We start from the raw sequence: 11,589 nt of genomic DNA, 5'->3' as shown, positions 1-11,589 counted from the left end.
GGGGGAAGTGGGAGGAAAGGTGAATATTCTGGATGGAAAGTGGCAGTGACCTGCTGAATTAGACATCCAGTAAACTAGGTGCAAAAACTCAGCTTCCTTTCAGTAGGGAACTGAGATGCTGCAAATCTGACTTCAAATGGAAGCTGGCTGGTGTGGGTGTATTCCTGGCTGGTCTTACTTGGGAGGAAATAATTTCCAGCGGTAATTTACAGTCTTTTCTGAAAACGTATCCTGAAACCATGCTTACCATGGCATTCAAAAGTTCCAAAAAAGGTAAAGATTCCTTCTTCCGCTTCCCTCTTTCTGCCACTTCTCAAGTGCTTTAAATGGTGTGTCTTTGACAGGGAGAAATCCCCTGTCCTCGAGAATTCACAGCCCAAATGCAGTCAGAAGGGAACTGACCATGCTGAGACGAAGTACTTGCCATAAGACATATTCATTAGTCCCACTAGGAGGAGAAGATCAAGTCACTTTACTGAGTGCAGGAGCACAAATAGCAAGTGAACCTGTAATGTCCGATTTGCTGGGAGCATCAACATTGTGTGTGGTACTTCAAAATTCATGGTGTTTCACCTGAAAACCAGAAACAATTAATGCACTGTGGGTTGAGCTGCATGAAATATCTCAGCTCTACAAATTCTGCTGTTCTTTAGAAACTCTGTTGCTTCCTGGATGAAGACAACAAACATTTAAACATGGGTAAGAGGATGTAGGAAAAGGAAACTGAATATTCTCTGTGGGAGGGGAAAAAAAGGTAGAAGTCTGACAGACATCACCTCGATCAAGACTGAGCTGAAAGCCAGATGCTGTTGCCTTTGTCTGAGTTGATGTTGGGCTAAATGAAAGCATTGGACTCACATGCTGAGTCCCTGACTAAACAGGCATCAGAGGTGTCTTGTTGAGAGAAGACAGCACTGGACCTTTATGGATAAATTGGCAGTCCCACAGTAAGGAAAAGAGAGGGAGAATGTGAGCCTTAGGAACAAGGGTAGGGGGGAAAAAAACCCCAAAACATTAGATGATAATGTTTAAATAGTAACATTTTTAGCCTGTGTAGGTGCAAACTAATTTGTCCATTTTCTGATTGCTAATGGGTGCTTCATCTCCTAATTACATTGAATATCAGGTATGTTGCAAATCACTCTTACTGTTTTGATAGTCATGGTTCAGCTCTTCGATACCTATGCATTAGCTCTCTAAGCCTCTTGACCTTTGAGTGGAAGGCAGGTACTCAAGCATAACAGTGAGCAAGCATCTCACTGTCACACTTCACTCCCTCTCTGGAGAATGTGAGTTACATCTCAGGTCCAGATCCATTTAAAGGAAAACAAACAGGCATCCAGCCCCAAAAGTCCAGCTTGTGGCTTTGAGTTCGGCATCTGTCTTTGTATACTGTGCTCTTCAGAAGGCTGACTTGGGCTGAAAAGCCCTTTAGGCTGAGTGATGAGCTACCTAGATGCAACTACTAGGAAACAAGCAATGGTAGGTCTGAAATCTCTGCACTTGGATTGTAACAACCCTCTCCAGTTGTGATCCTGAGCTTGATTATGCCCTGGTGAGAGAAGATGCAGTGTCCATTCCCCTTTAAGTATGACCCCAGGAGGGGCAGGAGGTCCTGCTGCCTGTTCTGCATATATTGGCCCAAAAAATGGGAGCCCAGATTCAATTCCTTTCCAACCCTGCATAATCCCTTTCCTAAAGGAACTGAAACCTTCACCCCCTAGACACGATTACTTGTCCACTACGCCATAAGGCAAGCTGTACAGGGTAGTCCTGCTCACGTGGAAACTATGATGAAGTGCTGCAGAGAGTACAAACATGACAGGGCCAGAAGAATAATAATTGACTGTTCAAGCTAGGCACTTGGTGGAGGAAAGAAGGGGTTCTGAAGTGCGACTTCTCTGCTTCATTAATTTTAGGGTTAAAAAGCCAATATAATGAATAAGTAAATCCTTTCAACTTTTGTGAGCTGTAAATTTTGAGTCTCTTGGGTGGAGGATTGGAATCTCACTCTGACCATGAAAATGTCAAACATTGTATGACATGCAAAGATAGAAACATCTTTTATGAGGAGTCTGGAATTGTTAATGTGCTATGTCAGTATGTGAACTAAACTGGAACCTCGGGTGATAAAGAGCCATTCCCTCTCACTTGTGGATCTTGGAGGGCTGGACAGGAGTTTGGTAAATAGCTGCCCATTTGGCACAAGCCTGTGTGTGTGTGCACAAGGGAGAGCCTTCAAAGCACAGAAGGGGTTGGTTTAATCAAACAGCTGGCTGAAAGGGTACTCTGTTGCATATAGGTAACTAAAGTCACAATTACCAAAGACCAATCACTTGGTCTCTTTTGAAGAGTTTCAACTTGATCTGAACAGTTTATTAGGCTGTAAAACTCTTCCCGATGAAAGGGGTTTAGATTGAACATAACTGAGAAGAGAGTCCTTTCATTTTAATTGATGACAGCTTCTAGCACAGTTGCTCTGAGCCCTGTGATGTTGCCATTGAGATGGTACAGTCAGGATTTAAAGCAGGTGGAGGTTTATTGATTGATTTTTAATCTATTAGATCAGTTTGTACTCTTTTTCTCTTTAATAAGACTTAATCATGGAACTGTTTGAGTGGGCTATTGGCTGGCTCTGTGGATCTGCTTTGTTTGTATTGCTTAAGTGTTGGCTGAGGTAAGAGTTCGTGGAGTATACAGCCATGAAACAATGGCAAAACAAAGCACATTCTTAAACATAAATATAGGCTAAATACTGAAATTGTGACAAACCAAGCAAAAGTGTTCTATGCTCTCCATCCCCAGCAAGGACAGGAAGATCGTAAGGGTGTATCTACACAAACTTGCATCAAAAGTGCACTTCCGAACCGAGACTGCTAATTGTCGCTGCTTCTTGTGACTTGTAGCACAGTCATTCTCCAAATCGGCTTCTATTGGCCTGCACTACTTCCTAGCAAACACATAACCTAAAATATGATAAGCTAACCTCTGGAAATGTTCTGATCTGGCAGAACTTCATGTTATATTTCACTCTAAAATCTGCATGGAGCTGATCCGAAGTTAATATTCTTCCCTCAAATGATTAGACCGTTAACCTGTTTCCACAGGTTAAATCATTTTAGATAAAATTCTAACTGATTTTTGACTGTTAAAGAAATGGCTGACTTAGTAGAAGGTACTTTGAACTAAGAAAAGTCCTTTTGGTTCCCAGACCTTCAGTGCTATATCTGTTCTGCTCCTTTCCAGGAGCGTCAGCTCTTGCAAATTCCAGCTTTCTCTCATCCATTTTAATGAGCTGAAGTATACCATCAGTTTACCTTCACATAGATTTATGGAACAGTCTCAGTTTTTCAGAGAAACTGTTTTGTTTTGCTCAGTACCTGAGTGAATGTATTGCTGAATTGTTTTCTGGTTCTATATGTTGCAACATCTTCAGATTATTCACTAGAAATGACCTGTGGATAGTTTATCTATTTTGCAGGTGTTTTAGCACATAAATTATGCTAAGGACTCAGTCTTCATTCCCTGAGGGAATGCCATTAGAATAGGAAGTATTTCTAAAAATCTCTTAGGAGGCTTTACAGGAGATTCAGGCCACAGGACTGAATATGTAGTCTGCATGCTGACTGCCCGACTTGCTTATATGCAATCATTGAGTGCAGGTAGTGTATTTCAGAAGAAAAAACAACTCATTTCCTGAATAATGTAGGTTGTGTGAAAATAGTTACCTGTAGTGGTGAGGAAACAAATCCAATGCTACAGAACATTCTTGGATGTATGAGAAAAAAATAAGGTAGTTATTCAGAAGCTTATGGAACAGATAGAATTAAAAAAAACACAACTTCTAAAGAATTACTACTTCTGTGTGTACATAATTTGGCTTCACCTAAACCATAGACATATGTGGCTCATGTTCAAACAGTTGTAAGAGTGTGTCTGTAGAAAGCTTCAAAACAAATCAGAGATTTGCCTTTCTCATCCTTGAAGAGCTATTTTATAATGACTTGTAAAGTCAGTCTCCAAGGTAGAAAATGACGTTGGTAATAAACAGATCATATTCAACCTGATGCAGATCAAGGGAGCAGAAACATTTTGTCCAATCTTCCTCTGAGCGGTCTACCATATAGTTACTAAAACAACTGATAATAATCTCTTTGCCAAGCTCTTTTATCTCTTGAGGTGTTGTTTCATGTTGTGTGCTAAGATAAAGACTTTCTCAATGCCAGAACCTACCGTCTGCTAAAGAAGGAAACTTAAGTATACATTCTGGTAAAAGGCTTAAGGCTGTCAATAACTCTCACACACTTCACATGCTCTGCTAAAACAGCTTATCTGCTATTTTTTAAAAAAATCTCTATTTTCTGTACAGTGGGCAGGGACTATTTTTTGAAAAAACAGAATGCCTTTTGCTCCCTGTCTTCTGTGACTTGAATGTTCAGTGTTCAAAATGCCTTTTTACAGTTTAACTTCATGCTGTGTTCAGCTTATTCTAATTTAACTTCTTCACTAGAAATAGAAAGTAAGTCACGTGAAACTTGCACTGATTTATAGTATAGGTTTTAGATTCAGTATGCAGTATATGCTTAGGTCAGGGAAGGTTGCAATATGCTTAACTAAAAACACTCTCCCATGTTTGTTATATACAAACAATCATGTAATTCAAAACTATTGGTGAATAACGTAAATAACCTGCATCCTTCTCTCTACATTGCAGGAGCTCTAGGTAATATAAAGGGTAATTTGTCAAAATCCGTTTTAACTTAACCTGTGTTTGAAATCTTTCAACTCCCACAGTGTATGACCCAGTAATCCAAGATCTGATTCTTTTGTTTAACTTTCTTTGAGATTATCTAGGTTAACTGTACGTACATGACAGGAACTCTTGAGCACATTTTTCTGTGAACTCCAGTGAGAGTGAACTCACTGTGAACTTCAAAGTGAGGTACAACTCAGCCCTGCTGGCAGAAATATATCCAAGCTGAATAACTGACTAGGAAGACTGAAGTTGAACTGTTCAGCTATCTTTGATTTGCTAGTTGTAAACCTTTTAGTGAAACCTTTTCCTTTTGGTAAAGAATCAGTAACAATACTTTCCAATTACTTGAGAATGTGCTCGAAATACCCACAGAGATCTTTTGCCATGCTGATGAACTAGACTGCTAAGAAATGAAATTAGTACTTCAGAGAAAGTTTTTCAGCTTTAGCTAGATGCTTAGTCAACAGTCTAAGTCCCATCAGCTCCACTCTTGAAGCAATGGCAACTTGAAAACTGTAAGAATTCAAAATTCAGACAGTGACTTTTCTCTGTGTAATAGGTATCATGGTTGCACATATGAATAAAAGCTGCAGCATAGAAATATTGGGCTATTTTTATGTAAACTGAAGTTGTGATGCCGTTGACTTTGCTTTAGGCACTTTGGCAGCCTCTTTTGAAGCAGTTAAGTAAATTAAGAACTGGTGACTTCCCTGTCTCTCCTAAACTGGCTCTATCACAGGCATGATGATGAAGCAGGTCTGGTTAAACACACAGCAGTTTAGATGTTCCTTAGCGTGGGGATAAATCCTTCACATGACTTCTTCATGTCTTCCTTACTGGACAGGTAGATGCATGGCAGCTATTGCTGATTATAAATGCCCTACAAATTACTTTTGCCTTACCTAGAATTTGTAATAAACATAAAACAACTCCATCTGAACAGCCAAAAACATTGCATCCACACTTCATTTGCAGACCTTCTTCTTCAGTTTAATTTTTGATAAGGCAGGTAGAGTTGTCTAACAAAGCTTGTTATTCATTTACGACCAACCGAGTAACAAGTTATGATCTTGGCTCTGATAGAAATTACATTGGAATAAAGCTATGGAAAGAGAAGACTGTTGGGCATACAGTGTTGGCAGGTATATATAAAACTAGGACAAGAAGATGCCAAAACCATAATAAATCTCAAAACAGGATGCTTGTTGATACTTGTTGCTTATTCTGTAGAGAATAAGGAACGTGTTCTGGCTTGTGTCATCAGATTCAAGACAAAGTATCTCTTCCTGTGTGCTCCTGTGGTTTTGTGCACAGCTCTTTTGTGAACTGAGTGGTCAAACTGATGTGAGCGATGTTTTACATGTTGGCCTTTGTGGCAGTGTGCTCCCCGCCGCCCTGCATAAGCAATGACCACCTGTGGGGGTCATGATGGCTGCATCCAGCTTATGCTGGACTTTGGGGAGGGATGGCAACACAGTAGCCAAGGGCTGTCTGGAGCAGTGACCCAAACATCTTGCTGGTATGCAAATATGACTATAAGTCAATTGTCTTACTCTATAAATAGTGGACAGCCCAGGGCCCGTTGAGCTCTCCTGCACAGCAGCGGGCTGCATGGCGGGATCTCCCCTTGAGTAGGGACGCCTCTCAAGGTTACTCCTCGAGGTTGAGAGATTCCTTGCCACAACAGATTCTCGGTAAGTAACTAATAGCATGCTAAACTTTGAATCTTAGCTAAGTAATATAAAGGAGTTATTGCGCATATATAATCCTTTAGACATAAACCATTGACCAAGTCTGGGACTAGGATTGGATCCAGCTGCACCTAGACTTCTCTCTGAGAAGGAGTTTAGAAAGCAAGGGCGTCCTTTCTAAACCTCATGACTCAATGGGAGGGTCTGCCTGACAGTTTTGTCTGACTCTGTCCTCTATGCAGTAAATAATTAAGTGTACCTTGCCATCGAATTTTGCTAAACCACTGTTGCATTTACCATTGAACTTTGTTAACTCACTGTTTTATATCAATGAAGTATATTGTTGCTTCTCTCTTATGAGTGAAGTGCACTCTCACTCCACCCGTGACAGCCTTACACAGAAGAACAAGATGTCTTGATTTGGGTCCTCATATGTGATATATTTGTAAGCACATATATGACTATGCAAAGCGTAATCAAATCCCAGTACAGAGTCTGAGGAGACATACTTGTGTTGTGAAAGCTGAAAGCAGAACGTCACCCTGGAGAGGCACTGCTCCCCTTGTTAAATAACAGACTTGCTGGTGTTTAGATGAAGAAAGGTGGTAAGATATTACAACTTCACTGGAGTTTACGAGCTTGGTCCATCCTGATTTGAAAAACAGATCATTCTATGACAGCATGAAAACACTTTGTTAGCTTCTCATGGTGATAAATTAGTTTAAGGTTGGTTCACAAACCTATTTTTCCTGTGTGTGTATCAACTTGACTTTACCTAGCTGGTTGGGTAAGATCACTTGTCCGGTTCATCTCCTAATAATCATCTTTCTGTAACAAGATACACTGTCAGTCAGCCAGCTCTGGAGCATAACAAAATTCTGCAATAGTTCTCCTGAGTAAGTCCTGGTCTCTTGCTGTGTAAATAGCCCTTTTCCTCAGTAACTCCAGACTGTATCACAAAATGCTGCTTGTTACAAAAGGAGAGATGTAAGCGGACATGGTGTGCTTTAATATCATCTTAGCAAAAGGTTTCCATGGTGATTTTCTCTCATAGCTGCAAGGGAGCTCTCTTTCCAGTAGAACCACGGCAATTTCTATTTACCACCATATTCAGATTACTGCCAAATTCCTCAATTAAAGAAACCTGTTCTTAAGCATCACAATATGTTGTATAGATGATAAAGTACCTCAGAAACAATGGATCCTAAGTTGGCAAATTTTCTGGTCTAACAAAGACATCCCAAGGCAAAGGTATTTTGGTCTCTTAACAACACTTCTGTAAAAAAAAATTATTATATATAGGATCTTTTATTTGCCCACAGCTGTGGATGTTTAAGAGCACATGCTTGTGCTTCATGTCAGATTCTGAGGCAGCTAACTTAAAATACTTGCAGAAAATTTTAGATTTTTTAGATTTGAATTAATAATTTCTCTGAAAGCCTTTGATAGACTTTGAATAAGCAATTTTACTTAGTTTCCAGTTTGTTCAGCGCCGTCTGGACAAGCGGCACAACTAGTCAATTTATTTCCATGCTGCATTTATGTTCATAATACTTCTGAGGTAGGAAAATAACCTCTACTTGTGTGTGTGCCCAGTAGAGTTGGTTGCAGATATATAGCAAAGAAAAGTCATTGCATAAGCCTTTAGGAATTGCTAATGAAGTGACAAGCACACAATTGATTATTCAGAAACTTGGTATAAGAACATGAATGTGTTTCAGTGTAAATACAGTAGAAAGCTACCATATAATGGCTGTCTGTTTTATTTGTAGCTATGTTGTGGTATAGTGAGGTGTAACAGTCAATATTAGACCTTCTGTAGCCCTACTCATATTTAGCTTGCTGTTCTTCTCCTTTGTCCTGTAGCTTGTGCTTAGGCATATGACTTGGTAGATACATTAATATTCTAGAATCCAAAGGTCTTGTTTTGGATTGGGGCCGCTTCAAAAAGCATAAATTAGTAATAATCCCTGGGCCATTGCAGAGGCTTGAAACAGGCTCTTTGCAGGAGAGGAGGAAGTGACACACATCTGCTTTCACCATCTGTCAGGGCTGAAAACCAGTCATGAAATTCAGAATACTGGTAAGGAGTCATCTGAAAATGAAAGAAAATGGCTTATTACTTTTTGTCTATATCCCTTGCTGATATTTTGCTCTCTTTAACCCTGAGTCTTGTCAAGAAAGACATATGTGAGACCTCTTCAATGGCTCTCAAAAGTTTGAGCTCTTTCTGATAAATCCTTAGCTTCAGAGACCCCAAGTCATTTGAGGGCAGTTCTTGCTTTTCCAATGCACGTGTGTGACCACAGACTGGGAGACAGTCTGTGAGATTTCCTGGGAGGAAGAGGAGGGAAGGAGGTAGGCCAGAAGGGCTGATGTCTGAGGTTATGCATTCTCGCATTCATACCAAAAAGGCAAGCTGGAGCTGACTTGAAGTGCTTTGGTGTGGGTGGGATTTCCTTCCTCCCAAGAAGTGTGGGAAAGTGAATGTGGATTCACTTAATGAGAATTTTCCTCCAAATAATTAGTTCTAGTCTTTGCTCTGTGTATGTGTGTGTAAATGCAAAAGCTATTGTTTTGTTGGGAATATTGATTTCAGGATTGACACTTGAAACTGGAAAGATTTTTAGAAAACCTTGGCTGCCTCAATATATTTTGTTAAACTGAAAAAAACCCCACCAAACAACCCCAAGTTTCTTGATTTACTGTCCTGATCACCTGCATATTACAGAAAAACTGACTTGGCTTTCTCCATGGAATTGTGTTTTACATTGACATTTAAAAAAAAAAAAAGTGTGTGTGTCTGTGCTTAAGTGTTAGAGGACAGAACGCTGGAATTAAAGTCAGTAGAACCTAGACTCTTCCAATATCCTAGAGTACGCTGACAAGCTTGCAGTTAAAGGTGGCTGGGAGCTTCTACTCATAATGACTTTTTGGTGGAAATGCCTGTTTTCCAAAACTGAAAAATTTTGCTTAAAATAGCTGGCTAGCTGCTTGGGACAAAAGGGGAGAGAGAAGGGCAATATCCTCAGCTCTAACTTAAAATGGAAGTTGTCAGGAGCTAAATACTCTTGTTAACAAAATGTTGTAATCTACAAATAATACTATGTACAACTTCAGTGATGTTTATGCAGAAATATCTTGGGGATTTTGTTATGTCTTGAGAGCACAATTTATAATAATTATGATTTAGCAGAGTACGTAGCAAACAATAAGAGCTCTAAAGCAAAGATAGGTAGGAAAAAAGTTTAAAGTCAGTGGAAGACAGAATACTTGAAACTTTTCTCATATTCTTCTACTGTGTTAAAAAAAAAAAAAAAATCCAGATGATACCATCCTCTCTGCCACCCTAATCTGGCTGTTGTTATGTGACAATAGATTTGAGGCATTCTGTGGAGACAGTCTTAAGCACCAGTGAACACTGTAATCTGAAGGTCACACCTAGTAACTTTCTTGCTACTGATAGCACACTGTGAGTGACTTCAGTGGATGAAACACTCCTGTCCTTCCTGAGCTGTATGATCTTCCGTTTCCCCAGAAAAATCCTGAGAGTAAACACAAGTGGGGGGGAAAAAAAAAAAAATCAGTAAAAATACAAATATTACATGGGCCGAGGCACAGAAATGTAATTTGCAATGCTGCGTTCATGCACATTGGCAAGTTTTCATCACTGAAAGATTTAGGCTAGGTCTATACTTAAACTTATACCAGCAGAGCTGTCAGCTGCGAGCACGGGGTAAAACATCTCCAAAAACAGTGTAGCTGCTATATTTCAGGGCATGAGCTTCAGTCGAGGAAGGAAAGGAAGGAATAAGGAGGGCTCAGGCCTGAGTCAAGGATTACCTGGAAATCATCTGCAGATCAGAGACAATGATGATGACTTTTAAGCATCCCCCCAAAACTCAAAGCAAAGTCTTTGAAACTCAAACTAAAAACCCAGCCTGTTATTAGGTGGCAGAAATGAAGCTAAGTATGTTACCGTAAATCGGCAGATGAAGAACTCTCTAAGACTCAATTTGGAGTTTTAGAAAGCAGGCATTCTTTATTGCAGCGCTGGGTGCAAGGTGGAATTTCCACAAATCAAGCACACCTAAGGTTAGATCACCGTTACATTTATACACAACAATTACAAGGTAATACACTCCCAGTTACAATGATTGGTTAGTGATTTTCACATAATTATAATATCAATTATGTCATTCTCTTCTGTTACTACGCTTGCGTGGGGGAAGGGTCTTCACCTGGGCAGGGGTCGTCTTGACCTGTGGGTGTGTTTTTTAGTATTATAATGAAGACAGTTCACTTCAGGACACCTTAAAAGTAGGTTTTGTTGCCAAGTTGGCCAGCTAGATATCTACCTTGCCAGGTTGTCAAATAACTCATCCCATATACAATAGAACCTAGGGGCTCTGGTTATGGTCTAGAGAGTCCAGAGAATAGGGAATAAGGACTTCAAGCAACACAGCCTCAAATAGTAATTAACACAGCATCCTATACATAATGCTACCATAGGGGCTGACTTATTAGAATCAAAATGTTCTTATAGTTGATTATTTCATAACCTAAAGATTCAGGAAAACTTAGGATCATCTTCAACAAGTAGACTTGCTCTAAATTGGGTTTTCTCATTGATACCAAAAGGATTGGCTCTTCTCAGAAACCTGTGCTGAGCAGGAAACACAGCATTCAGTGGAGCTGGCTGCCCTGCATGGCTGAGGGTGCCTAATGTCACAAGGGCAGCTGCTACTTTAAATAGATATGAATGGCTTTGCTGTAGCTGAAACGTTGGAGTGGAAAGTGGCGGAAATAGAGCTTTGAAAATTCTGCTTTTAAACAGGAAAGAGTGCTTATATAGGAATCAATCCAGAGTGGGAAAACAATTTTTCTAAGTGCTTTTTATTTTTTTCAAACTGTTTCTGGAAGCCTTTTTAGTTATAGTTCCCAAACTGAGTAGGCGACAACTGCTGTCCACAAGGCTTTTGTGATCTCTTCTATTGCTTTTTTAAAAAGATTTTTCTTTTTATTTTATTGTTATGGGGAAAAAAGCCCACAAAACCAAAAAAAAACACCCATCTGAAGCAAGCTAGTTTGCATCCTAGTTCACAGAAACGGTCTATAGTCCTGACCATTAGCACTCTGTCA

General features: G+C 39.8%; 1 protein-coding gene across 1 annotated transcript in view; it reads left to right on the top strand.

Annotated features, from left to right (window-relative positions):
* Positions 1-11,589, top strand: part of LOC143165698 (dipeptidase 2-like) — a 51,349-nt gene that overhangs the window by 16,640 nt on the left and 23,120 nt on the right. The window lies entirely within an intron of this gene.

Source organism: Aptenodytes patagonicus, chromosome 11 (assembly GCF_965638725.1).
Source record: "Aptenodytes patagonicus chromosome 11, bAptPat1.pri.cur, whole genome shotgun sequence".
NCBI lineage: Eukaryota > Metazoa > Chordata > Aves > Sphenisciformes > Spheniscidae > Aptenodytes > Aptenodytes patagonicus.
Note: the sequence above shows the minus strand (reverse complement) of the source record. Positions and strands in the feature narration are given on the sequence as shown.